This window comes from Castor canadensis, chromosome 16, assembly GCF_047511655.1.
Source record: "Castor canadensis chromosome 16, mCasCan1.hap1v2, whole genome shotgun sequence".
Taxonomy (NCBI): Eukaryota; Metazoa; Chordata; class Mammalia; order Rodentia; family Castoridae; genus Castor; species Castor canadensis.
In genome coordinates this window covers 86,990,374-87,013,121 of record NC_133401.1, presented here as the reverse complement: position 1 = coordinate 87,013,121, position 22,748 = coordinate 86,990,374, and the positions used below count along the sequence as shown (strand labels likewise).

The 22,748-nt window shown below is 38.8% G+C and overlaps 1 long non-coding RNA gene across 1 annotated transcript in view; it reads left to right on the top strand.

The window, feature by feature from the left end:
- The window catches only part of LOC141418021 (uncharacterized), a 70,248-nt gene that overhangs the window by 32,008 nt on the left and 15,492 nt on the right, over window positions 1-22,748 (top strand). The window contains exon 2 of the long non-coding RNA XR_012442659.1: window positions 2,530-2,604. This is a non-coding gene — a long non-coding RNA (uncharacterized lncRNA). The remainder of the gene's footprint in view (window positions 1-2,529; window positions 2,605-22,748) is intronic.

Here is a 22,748-nt window from a genome sequence, read left to right as displayed (position 1 = left end):
TCACATTAGTATACACTCCTGAACAGGACATGGTTTACATTCCCGTCTTTTATTTTAAAGTGCATATTCATTGGTGAAAGGGGCTTCACCATGGCTTTTCACTCAATATGTTGTACTTCATCACTTTAGCCCACTCTATTACTCTCTCTCCTTCTCTGTCTTCTCTACCCCCAATTATTCAACAGCTTTCATTATGTTTCTATGCCATCTTCATACACAGATGCAATGTATTACAATATTATTCACTATCATTCTCTTTGCTACTACTTATCTCCCTCTAGTCCCTTCAAACAGTTTCATTATTATTAACATGTATGATTTCATATTGATAATGTCCTCACTTACATCTTTTAATGTAGTTTTTGTGCTTGTTTTAACCTCAGGGTTCTTTCATGCTAACATGCCTACAATTGGGTAGTATCTATGATCTGTTTGTCATTTTACATTTCAAGTGTTCATATGCTTAGCTTATATTCCCCCAGTCTATAGGTATACAGGAAGTACATAACAAGACTAAATGAGAGTATGGATAGTCATCGGCTTTACACATCACATGGAAAATATAGATTATTATCTACTACCTATGAGAGTTTGGATGGAGGGCTCAAAATAAAGCTGATTAATTCTTACATGTTTTCTATGCAACTCTTTGTTAAAGAATGATTTAAAACTATTCTGGTTTTAACATTATGGACAACTATTCAAGTGATACTGCCCTTGACACAGTATTTCTAATAAAGGAATAAGTAATAATTTTTTTCATAAGGCAAAAGACATGGGGAGCAAGAGAGCTGAAACCTCATTTAAAGAAGAACTCTTCAATGTCCTGTCTGCCTCCTTTTTGGATTACATAATTTATTCCACATATTTGCCTTTGATTGATCTTTGGGGGAAGGAACCAACCTCAAGAGAGAATTCACCATCTTGTCATCTAAACTGATTATTCCCCAGATAATTCTCAAAATTCTTTTGTATTTTTGGATTTTCGTGAATATACAATTCTTATTTAACACACAACTGAGTCACCTGGAAGGCTTATGTAAGCACAGATTGCTGGACTCCATTCCTTAAAGTTTCTGATTCAGTACTAGATAAAGGTGGTATTTAAGAATTTGCCTTTCTGCACCAAAACCATACAGTGGAGAACAGACAGCCTCTTCAACAAATGTTGCTGGGAAAAGTGGTTATCTGCTTGCAGAAAATAGAAACTAGATCCATGCCTATCATCCTGTACCAGTATCAAACTCAAAGTGGATTAAGGATGTTAATATCAGACCTAAAACTCTGTAGTTAGTATAGGAAACAGCAGGGAATACTCTGGAAGCAATACATATAGGCAAAGAATTCCTCAGTAAAACCCCAGCAGCTCAGCAACTAAGAAAAATGATGGACAAATGGGACTATATGAAATTAAAAAGCTTCCACACAACAAAAGAAATGGTCTCTAAACTGAAGATACCACCCACAGAGTGGGAGAAAATATTTGCTAGCTATACATCAGAGAAAGGACTGATAACTAGAATATACAGGGAGCTCAAAAAACTAAACTCCCCCAAAATCAATGAACCAATAAAGAAGTGGGCAACTGACCTAAACAGAACTTTTTCAAAGGAAGATGTCCAAATGGCAAAAAAACACATGAAAAAATGCTCACCATCCCTGGCCATAAAGGAAATGAGAATCAAAACCACACTAAGATTCCACCTCACTGCTGTTAGAATAGCTAGCATCAATAACACCACCATCAATAACAAATGTTGGTGAGGATGCGGTGGGGGAAAGGAGTCCTCATACACTGCTAGTGGGAATGTAAGCTTGTAAAACCACTTTGGAAAACAATATGGAGGCAGCTTCAAAAACTAAACATAGACTTGCCATATGATCCAGCAATCCCACTCCTAGAGATATACCCAAAGGAATGCAACTCATGTTATTCCAAAGGCACCTGCACACTCATGTTTATTGCAGCACTATTCACAATAGCTAAGCTATGGAAATAGCCAAAATGCCCCACTACTGATGAATGGATTAAGAAAATGTCATTATACACAATGGAATTTTGTTCAGCCACAAAGAAGAATGAAATTTTGTCATTCACAAGTAAATGGATGGAATTGGAGAACATCATCTTAAGCAAAGTTAGCCAGGCTCAGAAAGCCAAAATTGTATGTTCTGCCTCAGATACAGATTATAGACCTAAAACAAATGCAGTAATATTATTGGACATGGGTCATACACTAAGGAGAGAATGTGCACAGAAGGAATAGGGAAAGGGAAGGAAACCTAAAACTTGAATGTGGTTGATGTGCTCACTGTAGAGGAGCAAATATAGTAATCTTAAACTGGGAGAGGCCACTATGGGAAAGGGACCAGGTAGTAGTGAAGAGGTCTGGTAGAGATGAACCAGTTTGGGTTGCAATACACATGTGCATGGAAACAACACTACGAATCTCTCTGTATAGCTATTTTTATCTCAAACTAGCAAAAATGCTATGTCTTTCTTATTATCTCTTATGTTTTCTCTTCAAGAAAACTAGAAAACAAGATGGCAAAACAGGTTCTGCCTAGAAGAAGGTGGAGGATGTGGCAACAAAGTACACACATGTGAGTAAATGTAAAAATGATAAAATAAAAAAATTAAAAATAAAAACAAAGTAGCAAAGTATAACAAAGTAGATAGATAGCAAAAGTGGAAGAATAAAAAAAAAGGATTGTCAAGCAATAAGGGGGATGCAGAAACCAGTGGTTACCCCCAGGGCTCCGGGACTTTCTTTTTATTCCCCTCTACTTCCCCTTCTCAGTTTCCATATGGGGTACAGTCTCTGGATTTGTCCCCGCTTTGGGGCATGAGGGGCAATCTCCTGTTGATTGATTTCATGTGTTGACCACAAGCACAGAAGAGGTCCAGAAGGAGTAACACCTGTGTCCAGCTCCAAGCTGCATGGAGGTTCACAGCCATGATTCCCTACCCCCAGGGCCAGGCCTAGGGTGCTACACAGCTGCCCCTCCCCTAGCCTCCCAGAAATCAGCTGTTACCACAAGCACTGTGCTCCTGCCCAGTCCCCCTTCATAATCTGTGATGATAACAATATAAAGGGAAGGAATGGAGCTTTATAAGAGCAGAGTATTTTCATACCACTGAAACTAAATTGATATTATTCTAACTAGCTTGCTATGAGTTTAATATATTAATTGTAATTACAAAGACAACCAGTAAAAAAAAAAAGAAAAAAAGCTTAAAGGAATACAAAAAGGGAAAGAGGGAATCAAATGGTACTGTACAAAAACTCAACTGAAAGGGCTGTGACATAGCTCAGTGGTAGAGTCCTTGCCTAAGTTGCATGAGGTCTTAGGGTAAAATACCCAGCCCTGAAAATGTGCTGCAGGAATTGAAACAAACAGGTACATAAGACATACAGAAGAATTTGACCAACATTGTAAACCAATTAGACCTAGCAGACATATATAGAAAATTTAAATCAACCTCAGCAGAATACATTCTTTTCCAATACTCAAGAACATTCTCCAGGACACATCATGTGTTAGGCAGCAAGTCTTAATACATGTAAAAAGACTAAGATCAACAGGGTATTTTTTCAACTATGGGGAATAAACATCAACACCAGAAGGAAAACTGGAAATTTACTATGATAATAACATATGTAAGTAAATAACACACTCTTAAACAACCAGGGCATCAAAAAATGTCACAAAGGAAAGAAGATACCTTGGGACAATGAAAACAAAAACACAATGAGTCAAAATTTAAGCACACAGTGAAATCAAAAGCACTGCTCAGAGGGAAATTTATACCTTTGCACACCTGTGTGAGAAAAGCAGAAAGATCTCCTCTCACCAAAAGTGAAATCTAAACTGAAAGCTAGCAGAAAGATGGAAATAATAAAGATTATAGCAGAGATAAATCAAGTAGAGAAAAGAAAAGTAAGAGAAAAATCAGTAAAAAACTAAATAATGGTTCTTTGACAAAAACTAACAAACTTGACAAACCTTTAGCTAGACTAGCAAAGAAGAAAAGTAGAGGACTCAAGTAATAAAATTTGAAATTGAAGTTGGAATATTGCTATCAACATTGAAGAAATAAAAAGGATTATGAGTATATATACAGCACTGTATGCCAGCACCATGCAACTGAGTACTATTCAGCCAAAAGTAGAAATGGACACTGATAGGTGCAAGAATGTGGACAAACCTTGTGGATCATGATTTTACTTATAAGAAACAGAATCCATAGATACATAGTAGCTGTTACTAGGAGCTAATGGAGAAGGAAATGGGGAGTTAGCATCTCATGGAAACAGTTTCTATTTGAGTGATGAAAGAATCAGTGGTACTTGTCTTAGGGTGTTGAAAAACTGCTCACTGGCTGCAGAGCATTCTGGGAACTCTCATGGTTGAAACCCTTAAATACATTCCCCAGCCCTTTATTATTTTTTTAAATTTTATTATTCATATGTGCATACAAGGCTTGGGTCATTTCCTCAGCTCTTTATTTTATGTTATTCACAAAATACTCTGACAGAGCTGTCCAGACTGGATCTTTCTACTTCCCAACTCCACAAGCTCCTCTAAGCCAATACCTTAGTTGCTACAGAATTAATTCTCAGGAGATTATGAGATTATTTTTCAACTGAAATACAATACGACATAGAAGTATACCAGAGTGTAGCACACATGGACTGTTTTCCATGACTGTGTGGAATTGCCTACAATGTTAAGTTTATTTTTTACATGCTAAGCCTGCGATGTAAGGTGAACAAGCACTTAGAATAGTTGTAGGAGGCTGACAGATGGAGTTTTTTTAAACCAGTACTTTATAGATTTAGGCCAATCTCTAAAAATGCTTTTTGCTTCAAAGCCAACTGTGTCTTCAATAAGTATAGGTATTCTAACTTCCTATTTTTGGCTTCTCTTTTCATGCCAAAGCATATATTTCCTTTCTACGTGTACTCACACTGGTATTTAAAGTCTGTATCTTGTCAGCATTTGAGAGATGTCAGGGAGTGTGACCAGAGTGTAGGCTGTCCCCAGTGAGCACTGGAAGAAGTGGCAAATCAAGATTTTGACATCTGTCCCAGGTTGTGAAGTGGGGCCTGTTCAGTTGTAGCCAGATCACCCATCATTGTATTTCAAGTCTGGTCTCTGAGGAACAGACATGCTACCTGGGTGAAGTGATCCACTCCAAGTGATACACACTGAGATATAAGATGAATGCAAATCAAATCAAAATTCAGAAAAGGCTTGTTGATGGGGGAAGGAAGTGAATGGAGGTCATAAATGAAATGGTGGATCAATATCAGTGGTAATAAAAAATATTCACTTTACAACATACTAAAGAGAAGTTAAGCTACTTTAACTTTAAGACATTTTAAAAAATGAGGCCAGGGCTAGAGGTGTGGCTCAAGCAGTAGAGCACCTGCTTTGCAAATATGAAGCCCTGAGTTCAAATCCCAGACCCACCAAAAAAAAAGAAAAAGAAAATAAAATTAAAAATGAGGTCAGACACAGAAAATTCAGTCAAGGCAGGACTCATTCACAAACAGAAATAACCAACCTCAACAAACCAGGAACCAAAGAAAAAATGACAGACTGAAAAAAATATATAGTGGTCTTCTATCAGTCACATGGGAGGGGCCCCATGGATTTTCATAATACCTGGACCTTTAAGACATCAGGACACAGTGCTCACAGCTTCTCTGTATCCTATAAACACAGACTCCTGATGGTATGGGCAGCTCCAAGTTCATACACAAAATCAGTAATTACCAAGATTACAGAGCCAATGGACACTTACTCTTTACCCTGGACAGAAGACCAGTTATGAAGACTTTATTTGCATTATATTATGGTTGGCACACAGGGTTAGGTGACATCCCTGTGGTCACATTGGTGGCTTATTACTAAAACACTGCAGGGAAGAAATATTGGGTAGATGAAAATAACAGCCACCCCTAATAATCCTCTAAAACAGGATGGAGATGGAATTTCAATCAGTGGGTGTTATGGACAGAATGTGTGCATCTTCCCGATATTTCCATGTGGAAGTCCTAATCCCCAATGAGACCGAATTACACACAGGGGATTTAAGGACTTGATTTAGATCAAATGAGGATGCAGTACAGGGGTCTAGGCCCACAGCACTACTGTTCTTATAAAAGGAAGACACCAGAGCTTTCTCACTCATCAGGAGAACAGTGGGAAGCCACATGAGGACAGAGCAAAAAAAAAAAAAGTGTAAAATCCAGCAACCCAGAAAGTCCTTTCAAGAACCAAATGTGTCAGTCTATGGATCTTGCACTTTTGGCATCTGAACTGTGAAAACACACACATCTCACTTGGTCTGGGGGGATGTAGTGCACTGTTGAAACACTTGCTGGTACATGGTAGGCCCTGGGCTTGATCTGTGAGATAGTTTAAACTCACAGATTGTGTAAGATTTCAGTTGCTCATCTCTCTCTCTCTCTCTCTCTCTCTCTCTCTCTCTCTCTCTCTCTCTCACACACACACACACACACACACACAGACTGAATAAACTATAAAGAAGAGGTGTATTTTAGCCCACAGTTCTGTTGGTACAAGATGGAGGGGACATGTGGAAGTGGCCTTCTTGCTGTCAGTCTGAGGCAGGGCAACACTTAACATGAGAAAGGAAGCCTATGTATGTAGGTGTGTCTCTGCTGGTCTCTCTCCTCCCTATAAATCCATCAGAATTCAATCATGAGGTCTCTTCCTCAATGGTTTTATTCAATTCCAAATAATTTCCCCAACGTTCCACCTCTAGGCACCATAGTTGGGCTACATTTTTATTACCTTAATATCCACAATGATGATTAAATTTCAACACAAAATCTTGGGAGACAATAGAACTGTGATGTTTTGTTATGGCAGTCTGAACAGTAAATCAGAAAGGGTGAGAGGTAAATTAGACTCTAAAATGTAGTATAGGGAGGAAAGATTGGAAATAAAGCTAGGTACTCAATTCACATCAAATCTTGTCAAGAAACACCAGACAGAGCTATCAGTGGACATTTTTATGTCAAAGATATCCACTTGAAAGAGTTTAACACTTGATATCTATGTTCCAAAAAGTATGTTCTATGAACATAAAGTATACCAATAGGGAAACACATTTAGGCTTACAGGCATGCCTCTAGTGGTAGAGCACCTGCCTTGCAAATATGAGGTCCTGAGGTAAAATCCCAGAAGCAACAACGAAAAGTGTTAGCATACAAACAATTTCTAATCAGGGGGTATTATGGACAAAATATATGTGTCTTCCATAAATTCCCATGTGGAAACCCTAATCCCCAATGAAATTCCATTGCACACAGGGGATTTAAAGATATGATTTAGATCAAATGAGGTCACAGTACAGGAGCCTAGGCCCACAGCACTGCTGTTTTTATAAAAGAGACAGTATTAAAAAAAAGTGTCAGTGTACAAAGAATATACAGACAATGGAATGACTATCCAATGCTTGGAGTGATCCTGGATAAAATAATAGTCATCCTTGGACAAACTGGGAAAACTAGCATTGCAGCCCTGAAAGTGCAATGTGCAATATTGTCAACATGAATAAATGTTATAAAATAAACCTGGCAAGATTTTAAGAAAAAGAAACCCACAACTTCACTGTTCTAAAAACAAGGAAATATTTTCTACATGTGCTAATGTAAACTCTATCAAATCACACCCTCAAATAAATCCTATCTTCCAGAGTTTGGAAGTGACCTGATATATGGCTCTCAGCTAGCACGATCATGTGAAGTCCAAGTTGATCCTAGCACAGTCGAGTGAAACCCTGCTCCATGGGTTATGAGGAAGCAAGCAGTCCATGTGCTCTCCCTACAGAGAAGAAACTGTGGACAGCCTCTAGTCACAACTAGTTAGAAATCAGACCCTTGGACTACGTCCTTATCCTTGAGGAAATGATTTCTGCCAAAACTTGAATGAGGCTGGAATTAGTGCTTCTTGGTTAGTTTCCAGGTGGAATGCAGCCCAGCTGACAACTTGATTGCACACTTCTGAGATCTGCAGCAGAGGACCTGCCCAAGACATCATCAGTCTCCTGACTCAGACACAGATAGCAAATGCCTTCCATTTTCAGCTAAGTTACTGGCTGTTTCTTATGCAACAGGAGAAACACAATACCCACTTAAATATCCCAAAACACTTGGCTATTTCAGTTGCCTTAACATCACCATTCACATTGGCTGTACAGCACTTTGCCCAGCAACTCTCAGGCCCAACATCTGAAGCCACAATATGCAACCACAAGAATGTCAACAAATAGCAATGTCTTCCAACAGGAGAACCATGTGTTTCATAGCCACTCTTTCCTTTGTGAAAATATTTCCAAACATGCCCCAGAATCCTATTATATCCCTGAAAAGAGTTGGGATATATCCTGAGCACAAAAGGACTCCTAAAGAAAATATTACTCAGCCAGGCATCAGTGGCACATGCCTGTAATCCTAGCTACTCAGGAGGCAGAGATTAGGAGGATCATGGTTCAAGCCAGCCTGGGAAAATATTTCTAGGAATCCTAACTTGAAAAAACCCATCACAAAAAAGGGCTGGGAAGATGTGGACCAGCTTACTGTCGATTAGTACACTAACACTCCCTGTTTATACCTTTGAAACTCTCTTGTCTGATACCTTGTTCTGCTTTCTCCCTCTTGTCTGTATATTTGTTTTCCCCTTTTCTTTAACTTCTTGCTTTCCATCTCAGCTCACCCTTCCATTCTAAATATTACCATTGTTATTATTACAAGCTAGAAAATACTTAATTGCACACAGTACAGGGACAGTAACAACACCAAAGACAATGACGGGAAGACAGAAAAAACAGGGAAACCAGTTTCCCCACAGCAAAAAATTAGTACAGGAACCAGAGGGGAATGAAGAGAACAGAAACTCAGATCCAGACTCCAACAAAATGAAGATAAACTATGCCAAAGGACCCAATGAAGCCCACAAGAATAATTTAAAAGAAGACATACTACAAGTACTCAATGAGAATTTTATAGAGATGATACTGGATAGGGTCAACTAAAATGTACAGGAGCCACTCAAGAAATTCCAAGACAATAAAAATAGAGAATTTGAAAAAGCAAAAGAAGAAATAAAGGAAACCAAAGTGAAAGAGAGAACACAATGAATAAACGGATAAATGAACTCAGGACAAAAATAGACAACATTAAAGAAGAAAACTGCCAGGATATGGAAAACCTCAGAAAAAAGAACGAAACAGAACTGCAAAACAAAACGGAAGGACAATCCAGCAGAATAGAACAAACAGAAGACAGAATCTCAGAACTTGAAGATGAAATGGTAATTAAAGGAAAAACTGAAGAACTATTAATTAAACAACTCAAGACCTGTGAAAAGAAAATGCAAGAACTCACTGACTCCATCAAAAGACCAAACTTGAGAATCATGGGCATTGAAGAAGGAGAAGAGATACAAGCGAAGGGAATGTGTAATATATTCAACAAAATAATAACGGAAAATTTCCCAAATCCAGAGAAAGATATTCCCATACAAATGCAAGAGGCCTCCAGGACACCAAACAGACCAGATCAAAATAGAACTACCCCACAACATATCATCATTAAAACAACAAGTTCAGAAACTAAGGAAAGAATATTGAAGGCTGTAAGAGAGAAAAAACAAGTAACATACAAAGGTAAACCCATCAAAATCACAGCAGACTTCTCAACAGAAACATTAAAAGCAAGAAGAGCATGGGGTGAGATCTTCCAGGCACTGAATGAAAATAACTTCAACCCCAGGATACTCTACCCAGCAAAGCTATCATTCAAAATAAATGGAGCAATAAAAGTCTTCTATGATAAGCAGAAACTAAAACAATATGTGACCACAAAGCCACCATTACAAAAGATTCTGCAAGGGATCCTGCACACAGATAGTGACACCCAACTTAACCATGAAAAGGCAGGCAGCACCAAACCACAGGATAAGAAAAAGCAAGACGGTAAAGAGTAACATCAAGTTAGGTACACACAATCAAACCTTCAAACAACTAAGACAACTAAATGGCAGGAATCACCACATACCTATCAGTACTAACGCTTAATGTTAATGGGCTTAATTCACCCATCAAAAGACACCGTTTGACAAAATGGATTAAAAAAGAAGATCCAACAATTTGTTGCTTACAGGAGACTCATCTCACCCACAGAAATAAGCATATGCTTAGGATGAAAGGCTGGAAGAAGATTTACCAAGCCAATGGCCCCCGAAAACAGGCAGGAGTAGCAATACTTATCTCTGATAAAGTAGACTTCAAACCTACATTGATCAAACGAGATAAAGAAGGACATTCCATACTAATAAAAGGGGAAATAGACCAAAATGAAATAATAATCATCAATCTGTACGCACCCAATGTCAACGCACCCAATTTCATCAAACATACCCTGAAGGATCTAAAAGCATATATAAACGCCAACACAGTGGTTGTGGGAGACTTAAACACCCCATTATCATCAATAGATAGGTCATCCAAACAAAAACTCAATAAAGAAATCCAAGATCTAAAATATGCAATAGATCAAGTGGACCTAGTAGATGTCTACAGAACATTTCATCCAACCTCTCTCTACACAATATACATTCTTCTCAGCAGCCCATGGAACCTTCTCCAAAATAGATCATATCCTAGGGCACAAAGCAAGCCTCAGCAAATATAAGAAAATAGAAATAATACCGTGCATACTATCTGACCACAATGCAGTAAAAGTAGAACTCAACAACAAAAGTAAAGACAAAAAACATGCAAACAGCTGGAAACTAAATAACTCATTACTTAATGAAGAGTGGATCATCGATGCAATAAAAGAGGAAATTAAAAAGTTCCTGGAAGTAAATGAAAATGAAAACACAACCTACCGGAACCTATGGGACACAGCTAAGGCAGTCTTGAGAGGAAAGTTTATAGCCATGAGTACATATATTAAAAAGATTGAAAGATCCCAAGTCAATGACCTAATGATACATCTCAAACTCCTAGAAAAACAAGAACAAGCAAATCCCAAAACAAATAGAAGGAGAGAAATAATAAAAATAAGAGCTGAAATCAACGAAATAGAAACCAAAAAAACCATACAAAGAATTAATGAAACAAAAAGTTGGTTCTTTGAAAAAATAAACAAGATTGATAGACCCCTGGCAAACCTGACTAAAATGAGGAGAGAAAAAACCCAAAGTAGTAGAATTAGGAATGCAAAAGGGGAGATAACAACCAACACCATGGAAGTCCAGGAAATCTTCAGAGACTACTTTGAGAACCTATATTCAAATAAATTTGAAAATCCAAAAGAAATGGACAGATTTCTAGATACATATGAGCATCCAAAACTGAACCAAGAGGAAATTAATCACCTGAATAGACCTATAACACAAAATGAAATTGAAACAGCAATCCAGAGTCTCCGCAAAAAGAAAAGTACAGGACCTGATGGATTCTCTGCTGAATTCTATCAGACCTTTAAAGAAGAACTGATACCAACCCTTCTTAAACTGTTCCACGAAATAGAAAGGGAAGGAAAACTGCCAAACACATTTTATGAAGCCAGAATTACACTTATCCCAAAACCAGGCAAAGACACCTCCAAAAAGGAGAACTATAGGCCAATCTCCTTAATGAACATTGATGCAAAAATCCTCAACAAAATAATGGCAAACCGAATTCAGCAACACATCAAAAAGATTATTCACCACGACCAAGTAGGCTTCATCCCTGGGATGCAGGGGTGGTTCAACATATGAAAATCAATAAACGTAATAAACCACATTAACAGAAGCAAAGACAAAAACCACTTGATCATCTCAATAGATGCAGAAAAAGCCTTTGATAAGATCCAACACCATTTCATGATAAAAGCTCTAAGAAAACTAGGAATAGAAGGAAAGTACCTCAACATTATAAAAGCTATATATGACAAACCCACAGCCAGCATTATACTTAATGGAGAAAAGCTAAAACCATTCCCTCTAAAATCAGGAACCAGACAAGGATGCCCACTATCTCCACTCCTATTCAACATAGTACTGGAATTCCTAGCCAGAGCAATTAGGCAAGAAGAAGGAATAAAAGGAATATAAATAGGTAAAGAAACTGTCAATATATCCCTATTTGCAGATGACTTGATCCTATACCATAAAGACCCAAAAAACTCTACTCAGAAGCTTCTAGACATCATCAATAGCTATAGCAAGGTAGCAGGATATAAAATCAACATAGAAAAATCATTAGCATTTCTATACACTAACAATGAGCAAACTGAAAAAGAATGTATGAAAACAATTCCATTTACAATAGCCTCAAAAAAAATCAAATACCTAGGTGTAAACCTAACAAAAGATGTGAAAGACCTCTACAAGGAAAACTATACACTTCTGAAGAAAGAGATTGAGGAAGACTATAGAAAGTGGAGAGATCTCCCATGCTTATGGATTGGTAGAATCAACATAGTAAAAATGTCTATACTCCCAAAAGTAATCTACATGTTTAATGCAATTCCCATCAAAATTCCAATGACATTCATTAAAGAGATTGCAAAATCTATTGTTAAATTTATATGGAAACACAAGAGGCCACGAATAGCCAAGGCAATACTCAGTCAAAAGAACAATGCAGGAGGTATCACGATACCTGACTTCAAACTATATTACAAAGCAATAACAATAAAAACAGCATGGTACTGGCACAAAAACAGACATGAAGACCAGTGGAACAGAATAGAGGACCCAGATATGAAGCCACACAACTATAAGCAACTTATCTTTGACAAAGGAGCTAAAAATATATGATGGAGAAATAGCAGCCTCTTCAACAAAAACTGCTGGGAAAACTGGTTAGCAGTCTGCAAAAAACTGAAACTAGATCCATGTATATCACCCTATACTAAGATTAAATCAAAATGGATCAAGGATCTTAATATCAGACACCAAACTCTTAAGTTGATACAAGAAAGAGTAGGAAATACTCTGGAGTTAGTAGGTACAGGTAAGAACTTTCTCAGTGAAACCCCAGCAGCACAGCAACTAAGAGATAGCATAGATAAATGGGACCTCATAAAACTAAAAAGCTTCTGTTCATCAAAAGAAATGGTCTCTAAACTGAAGAGAACACCCACAGAGTGGGAGAAAATATTTGCCAACTATACATCAGACAAAGGACTGATAACCAGAATATACAGGGAACTTAAAAAACTAAATTCTCCCAAAACTAATGAACCAATAAAGAAATGGGCACGTGAACTAAACAGAACTTTCTCAAGAGAAGAAATTCAAATGGCCAGAAAACACATGAAAAAATGCTCACCATCTCTAGCAATAAAGGAAATGCAAATTAAAACCACGCTAAGATTCCACCTCACCCCTGTTAGAATAGCCATCATCAGCAACACCACCAACAACAGGTGTTGGCGAGGATGCGGGGAAAAAGGAACCCTCTTACACTGTTGGTGGGAATGTAGACTAGTACAACCACTCTGGAAAAAAATTTGGAGGCTACTTAAAAAGCTGGATATCGATCTACCATTTGATCCAGCAATACCACTCTTGGGGATATACCCAAAAGACTGTTACTCCAGAGGCACCTGCACATCCATGTTTATTGCGGCACTATTCACAATAGCCAAGTTATGGAAACAGCCAAGATGCCCCAGCACTGACGAATGGATTAAGAAAATGTGGTATCTATACACAGTGGAATTTTATGCAGCCATGAAGAAGAACGAAATGTTATCATTCGCTGGTAAATGGATGGAATTGGAGAACATCATTCTGAGTGAGGTTAGCCTGGCCCAAAAGACCAAAAATCGTATGTTCTTCCTCATAGGTGGACATTAGATCAAGGGCAAACACAACAAGGGGATTGGACTTTGAGCACATGATAAAAGCGAGAGCACTCAAGGAAGGGGTGAGGATAGGTAAGACACCTAAAAAACTAGCTAGCATTTGTTGCCCTTAACGAAGAGAAACTAAAGCAGATACCTTAAAGCAACTGAGGCCAATAGGAAAAGGGGAACAGGTACTAGAGAAAAGGTTAGATCAAAAAGAATTAACCTAGAAGGTAACACCCATGCACAGGAAATCAATGTGAGTCAATGCCCTGTATAGCTATCCTTATCTCAACCAGCAAAAACCCTTGTTCCTTCTTATTATTGCTTATACTCTCTCTACAACAAAATTAGAGATAAGGGCAAAATAGTTTCTGCTGGGTATTGAGAGGGGGGAGAGGGAGGAGGTGGAGTGGGTGGTAAGGGAGGGGGTGGGGGCAGGGGGGAGAAATGAACCAAGCCTTGTATGCACATATGAATAATAAAAGAAAAATGAAAAAAAAAGGGGTGGTGAAGTGACTTATGGTGTAGGCCCTTAGTTCAACTCCCATTAGTGGGAAAAAAAAGAAAATATTACTTAAATTAGTCATAAAAATAGAAACCAAAATAAATCCCTGGATCACTGTGTAGAAGTGGGAAACAAAACAAAATCAAGACTTTTTCAGGGATGGGCTTGGTGGTTTCACATCTATAATACAAGCTACTCAGGAGACAGAGATCAGGTTGACAGAGGAGCTCAAGTGGTAGAGTGCCTGATTAGCAAGTATGAGGCCCTGAGTTCAAACCACAGTACCACCAAAAACAAAAGAAAAAAGAATACAGGAGTCAGAGGTCAGGAGCATTTACTTTTGAGACCAGTCCAGGGAAAAAAGACTCAATTTCAATTAAAAATCCTGGTGTGGTGGCAGTACCTGTCACTGTGAGCTACTATGCTCCACTACATACTCCGTGCCACCATGCCATGCCTCACTATTGGGCCAGAAGCAACAGAGCCAAAGACTGACACTCTGAGCCAAATCACTCCTCCCTTAAGTTATTTTCTCAGTCATTTTGTCATAGCAACTAGAAAGTGACTAACATGAAAATAAACCTGTTTTCAGAAAGTAGTCTCGACAGAAAGTGGAGTGTAAAATAACCTAAATCACAACATTATGCTAGGTACATGTATTTTGTTCCCCTACTTGTTCTGGGCCCCCATTAAGGAAAATTCCTACCCCAAAATACTTGGAAACATAACCTTATATACTTGAGGGGCTGCTCTGTTTTCTGAAGACAGTGTCCCTACCTCTAAATCTTGGGGTCTAGATGTCAACAGCACCTCCCAACCAAAAATGTTCTGACAACCAAAAATATCTCCAAACAGTCAAATGTACGTTGGCGAGCAGTATCATCACTCATATCTCATTACTGGCATGTAATGAAATATTTTATAATTTTGAGACTACATGAACATTTGTATTTGAAAATACAGATCCACATTTTACATCATTGATACTTTTCCCTTGATTACAAATTCTCAGTACTGTGGTTTGAACTCAGGGTCTCCCATTACTTCCAGCCCCAAACTGAAGTTTTACAGAAGGCTTTGACACATTAAAAATATAGGTTAACTTTACTTTCACTGTTCAGTGAGATAGCCCTCCCTGACAAAGTCATTTCCAAATTTGCTTTGGCATTTCCTCATATTTTGGAGGGGGAAGGTTGGGAGGTGTCACTGGTGTTTGAACTCAAGACCTCATGCTTCCTAGGCAGTCACTAACTACTTGAGCATATCCCAAACCTTTTTTTGTTTTGTTTTGTTTTAGCTATTTTTCACATAGGGTCTCAGTTTTTGCCCAGGGTAGCCTGGAACACAACAATATATCTATGCGAGAGTTACAACTGTGTACAGCTGAGGTGAAATATGGCATATTGGTTGAGATGGAGTCTTCCTTGCTCTTTTCCAAGGATGACTTCAAACCACAATCCTCCAACCTCCACCACGCAAATAGCTGGGATTATAGGCATGAGCCACTGCTCCCAGGACCCCATATTTCTTTGATTCTCCCAAAACCTGACTTGGAGATGAAAGGTGACACACAGGTTTCTCTTATTTTCTGATAAAAATCAGCTGGGTGACTCCCTGGAACACTTTCCATATTCATAAAGTGAGTAAGCAACTGTGGCTATGGGTGTTCAAATGCACAGACCACACCTACAATGGCTTAACAGATTAGATTTTGATTTCCCACAAGTAACAAATGTAGGGTTCTGAGCCAATGGTAGAAAGTCCTCTGTTCTCTTCATTTCCATCTTAAACTATAGTGATTTAAGACACCTAGGGCTCCCATCTTGAGTCCAGGAGTACTGAAAGGTCATTGTTATATTACATGCCTTGTGTCAGTCTCTACACAGGGAGCTGTGAACTGATGGCAATAGTAAGTGGAGGCAGAGAAAAGCTTGCTGTATCCCAGAGAGAATAAAATGGCTATTGGAGAATACATAGCTAGTCTCTGCCATATAAGATTTTCCCATTGTGTAAATTCTCTGATGTTTCCTGAGGTTTGATTTCTAAGAAAGCTCTTTAAGATTCCTCTCCTGTGAGTGGCATGATGCTTGCTGAGGTGTACTTTCTGGTAAAAGGTTTTCCCATACTGACTACACTGATAGGGCTTCTCCCCTCTGTGAATTCCCTCATGCATAGTGAGGTGCAACTTTTGGTCAAAGGTTTTTCCACACTGATTACACTGATAGGGCTTTCTACCAGTGTGACTCATTTCATGTATTAGTGAGACTTGACATCTTGTGAAAGCATTTTCCATACTGACTACACTGATGAAGGTGTCTCACCAGTGTGAATCATCTTATGCATAGTGAGTTTTGACTTCCAGTCAGAAGTTTTACTGTACTGATTACATTGATAGACCATCTCCTCAGTGTTAATCATCTCATGCTGGGTGAGTTGTGACTTCCAACCAAAGGTATTACCACACTGACTACAATGATAGGACTTCTCCCTAATGTGAATCACCTTAGGCATAGTGAGTTGTGACTTCCAGCCAAAAGTTTAATCACACTGATTACACTTGATAGGGCTTCCTCAGTGTGATTATCTTTTATTTGGTGAGCTGTGACTTCTGACCAAAGATTTTCCCACACTGATTACACTAACAGGTTTTCTCCCCATTGTGAACTCTCTCATGCTTGGTAAGGTGTGACTTCCAGCCAAAGGTTTTTCCACATTGATTATACAGATAGGGCTTCTCCCCAGTGTGAATCATCTCATGCTGGGTGAGTATTAACTCCAGTGAAAGGATTTGCCACACTGATTACACTGAAAGGGTTTCTCCCTAGGGTGGATTGTCTCATGCTGGGTGAATGTTGACATCCAGCAAGAGTTTGCCACACTGACTATACCTATAGGGCTTCTCCTCAGTGTGAGTTATCTCATGCTTGGTGAGGTGTGAATTCTGGACAAAGAAACTAAGAATTTACCATACTGATTATACTCATTGAGTTTCTCCCCAGCACATCCCTCATCTTACCTAATAATGTAGCCCACCGGTACAGTTCTTGACCACCACACTCGGGCCTGTGTTCAATTTCTAGCACAGCAAATTCATGCAAAGAAACTCCACCTAAGACTGTCTTCTCTGACCATCCTTCCTAAATGATCACATCTCATTTTTTTTTCTCACTTTGATTAAATATTCCTCATGGTTCTTCAATGTATTTGACTACATGTATTTGAATACATTGAAGAACCATGAGGAATTTGACTACTTCAAATACATTACTATCCTGTTTTTCTCTCAGCACACTGTAAATTCTATGAAAGACATTATTTTGATACTTTGTGTCATCAATACAACTATAAAATTGCTAGTGCTTAAAACTGGCTGCAGTGGGATGTGCTGAAGCACATAATTTATGAACAAATGTCAAACAATGCAAGTCCATGAGAAGCCAGCATGGTGGCAGGACCTGTAATCCCATCAGTAAGGAGGCAGACACAGGAAGTCAAGACTACAAGGCTAGTCCAGGCTACATAGCAAAATCCTCTCTCAAAAATTTTTTTCAATCAGGCACCAGAGACTCACACCTGTGCATGGGAGGCTGAAATTGGGAAGGTCATAATTCAAAGTCAGTCCCATGCAAATAGTTCACAGGACCCCACCTCCAAAATAACTACAGCAAAATATACTGGAGGTGTGGTTCAAGTGGTACAGTACCTGCTTTGCAAATGCCTTCCTGCTTTGGAAGCTCAAAACCTGGAATTCAAACAACTGTCTCATGCAAAAAATAATTGATTACAAATTAAATTCAGATATTAAAAATCCATGAGAATGGACAGGGAGGAAACTGAGAACACTGAGAAGCAAAAAACAAAATTATCTAAGAAGAATAGGGTTTAGGTTTGGGATAAAGATAACAATGTATGTGTGAGAGCCCTCCTTGGAGACTGTAATGCACAGGCTTACTGTGTGCAATCCCCCTGTCCTCAGGTCTGCAATCTGGAAGATAATCTGGTAAAATCACCACAACATGGCCAACATCTGCTGGGCTCCACTCCATGGCCTCCCCACCCTGTATGCACTGACTGACTTGGTGGGTTCTGGCTTGGGCCATGAACCCATGGCCTGCTCCTTGCTCCAGTTTGACAGTCAGTTCAGGTTTGGTGACACCTTGTCTTGTACATGGCTCAATGTAGCAGAGAGATGTAACCTGAATTTTTTTTTTCCAAAAAAAAATTTGGAAAGTGACAGAATTTTTGTTGCCTAATGTTATCAGAGTGATTGAAATAGATTGTCTTCAAAGAAGGAAAGTAACAAGGAAGGAAACTCTTTGAGACTTTCATGGTGGAACACACCTATAATCCTAAGACTCAGGGGCTTGAGGCAGGAGGATCATGAGTTCAAGTTTACCCTGGGCTACACAGTGAGACCCTGCCTCAGAAACAAAAAAGGAAAAAGGAGCTTCACTAATATAATTAAGCATATTCGTATTCGATGGAGACAAATTCTTTCAGTGCTTCACATAGACATTGAGAAGTTTCTTTTGCAAATATCACCCTGGGTCAGGCATAGTGGTATACACTTGTAATCCAAGCACTAAGGAGGTAGAGGCTGGAGGATCCAAAGTCCAAGCCCACTCTGATCTACATAGGGCATATAGGGCCAGCATAAGTTAGAGGGATCTTCCCTCAAAAGCAAATAAAGGAAAATGCAAGTACCATCCTGGTATCAGTTCTGCTTTAGTTAGGATATGAAATACCCTACAGGACCAGATGTGATGGGCTAGGACCCAGCCCATGGTGTGACAGGCAGGTGGTGGCATCTTTAACATTTCATGGAAGGTGTGCCTTGGAGCAGTTATGGAGACCTCGCCAATTCTTGTGTCTCTGTTGCTTCCTGGCTATGGGGTAAGCAGCTTCCTCTGCCATGGGCTCCTACCATGGTGTACTTTTGGGACCTGCACAGGCCCAAAGGCAATGGGGCCAAGTGATTTTGCACTGAAATCTCCAAAGTCAACAAACAATATAAATCTTTCCTCTTTTTAAGTTGATTTTCTTAGGTATTTTGTCATAATGATAGAAAGCTGATAAACAAAGGAAACTATCACTCCATACCAAATCAAATACAGAGCTAAAAAAACTGAAAACACAACTCTTCCTGAATCCAAAATGGAGTGGAGGATACAGAGCACACTGCAGTCAGTCTGTGTCATTTTATTATAGTAGCCTTAATAGAATAAAAAACCTTTCCCTCCCCTATACTTTACCATATTGCTAAATTGGTATTGTTTCTAACTGTTCCTTTTACTTGCTGTGACATGTTAGGCTGTGAACAAGATATTTCAAGGGATATTAGAAAGAAAAACCACAATTTATGTGGCAGAAGATGCATCAGAGCCTACATGGAATTATGACAGAGCAAACTTTCTTTAAAATTCTGGTTAAGGCACTAAAGTAGCTAATGGGTAAACTGTAGAAAGCATGCAAGGACAGGTGGGCAAAGCAAACTCCATCTGTGTATGGCTACAAGAAGTTTATTTAAATACAAACACATATGCTGGGCTCACACCTATAATCCTGTCTTCTCAGGAGGCAGAGATCAGGAGGATCAGGGTTGAAGGCCAGCCTGGGCAAATAGTTGTGGAGACCCTATCTTGAAAATACTCAACACAAGACAGGGCTGGCAGAGTGGCTCAAGTGGTAGAGTGCCTGCACAGAAAGCATAAGGCCCTGAGTTGAAACCCTAGTACCATAAAAAAAAGGACAAATAAATACACACACATATGAATTAAAGTAAGTGGGAGGAGAGGAGGTGAATATGATCAAAGCACATTATATGCACAAATACATATGGAAATATCACAATGAAACACCTTGATGCAACTAATATATACTAGCGAAATGGTAATTTAACAAGTAAACAGAAAATATATCATGCTAATTCTGATCATAGGAAATCAGGAGCTAGGGACATAGCTGAGTTGTAGAGCACATCCCTGGAAAGTTACCAGGAAAAGGGGCATTAGGTAATGATGCGGTGATCAGCTCTGCAACATGTAACAATTCTGAACATGTATGCATCTAACAACAGATTCTGAAACTATGTGAAAGCAGCATTATTAGAACTGCAGGAAAAAGATGAACCCACAGCACAACTGGAGACTTCAACAATCCACTCTCTAAAGTGGACAGACCTGCCAGGCATATAATCAGTAATGACACAGCTCGACTCAACATCAGTTAGGTTCCAGTGTATGTAATAGATCACTCCTTCTGCCAACAGATTACACATTCTTCCCAAGTTCATGTGGACAGTCACCAACATAGGCCATCTTCTCAGCCATAAAACATACCTGAACAGATTTAAAAGACTAGATAGCACACAATGTCTGCTTTCTGATCAAAGTGGAACAAATTACAAAAAGATAACTGAAAAACTCCAAATATGTGGAGATCAAACAACATACTTATAGATAAAACCTGAGCAAAAACTCAAAAGAAATGTTTAATTCTGAACTAAATGAAAATGAAAGCACATTTTATGAAAATCTGTAGGATGCAGCAAAAACAGAGCTTAGGGGACAGTTGATGGCATGGAATGTGTGTAATCAAAAACAATGAGAATCTACAATCAGTAATCTAAGTTACTACCTTAGGAAACTGGGAGGGAGGGAGTACAAATTAAATCCAGCAAAAGGAGTAAAACAGTAAGAATTACAGTTGGGATTAGTGAAATCGAGAAAGAAAATCAGTAATGGAAAGAAAAAGTTCCTTATAAACATCAATAAAGCTTCCAGTTATTATGCCTTATACCTGTAATCCCAGCTATTCAGGAGACAGAGATGGAGAAATAAATAGTTTGAGGTCAAGCTGGATGTGGTGGCAGGATCCCAGCTATTTGGAAAGCTGTAGGTAGGAGTATCACAGTCTAAGGCCAGCCTGCCACAAAACAGGAGACCCTATCTGAAAAATACCTACAGCAAAAATACACTGGGCATGGTTCAAGTGGCAGAGCACCTGCCTAGCAAACACAAGGCTCTGAGTTCAAATGCAAGTACCACCAAAAAAAATCAATAAAATCCTTAAGCATATAGTCAGGTTATGAGTTAATAAAGGAGAAAGAGCACAAAGTACTAATTAGAGAAATGAAAAAGGGGTGTCACTATTTATCCATGGACATTAAAAGAATAACAGGAATATTATGAACAATGCTATCTTCACACATTCAATAGGCTTGGTAAAATGGAGCAATTCCTCAAAAGACACAATTTATTCAAATTCACAAGTTAGAAACACACATTGTGAAAACATTTCTATTAAAAAAAATTGAGGTCTTGGAGGGTGGTTCAAGTGGTAGAATGCCTGCCTGGCAAGCACAATTCCCTGAGTTCAAACTCTAGCACCAACACACACAGAAAAAGAAACAATTAAAAAAATGACCTATCAACAACAAAAAGTATTGTTAAGGGCACTGTTGCAGTCTGTGATCAGAAGACTTCCAAAGTCTTTGTATACTACCAGAAAGAATTCATGGCAGGACAAGTGGGCGTAAAGGGAGTTTATTAAAAGTCAGAGAAGAGAAATACAAAGGAAGCATACGAGACCCAGGTGGAAGCTGGAAGCTGAGAGCCTGTGTTTTTGCACTTCAGGTGCTTTTAAAACCTAGGATAATCTATGGGAAGGGTAGGACCAGGTAATTCTCATCCAATAATCAATGAGTAGGGAAGGGCATGGGTGGGTCCCAGCCAGGTGAGAGTGGTTCCTGAGCCAAAGCATGGTTAATCGAAGATGTAGTGTTTTTTTTTTGAGTCCCAAAATTTCCCTACTTTATCCTCCCTCAGTATGAGACTAAGAAGAATTCACTGGTAAATTTAACCATGTATTACAGAATAAATTCTATCAATTCCCTATAATGTCTTTTAGAGGATAGAAGCATATTCAGTACTTCCTAATTTATTCCTTATTGACAGCATTACCCTAACACCAAGACCAAACAAGGCTGGTGGAATGATGGAAGTGGTAGAGCACTTGTTTCATAAGCGTTAGACCCTGAGTTCAAGCCCCAGTGCTGCCAAAAATATATATATATATATATATATAAGTCTCCTGATGGCACACATGTAAAAATGCACCCTGGGCTAAAATCTGTGAGTGTGGAAAATAAAGTTGTCAATGGTGACAGTTTCAAAGTTCTGTGAAAAGTACTCATGCAGTGGAATCTTACAAATATTAGGGATGTGAAGACTTTGATGCAAAGTAATTTGTGTGGAGTGCATCAGAAAAACCACAACCTGAATGAAATGATCTAGAAGTTGTCAAGTCACTTCATCTGTTCCTGAGATGAGCCAGGCACCAGACACTCCCTA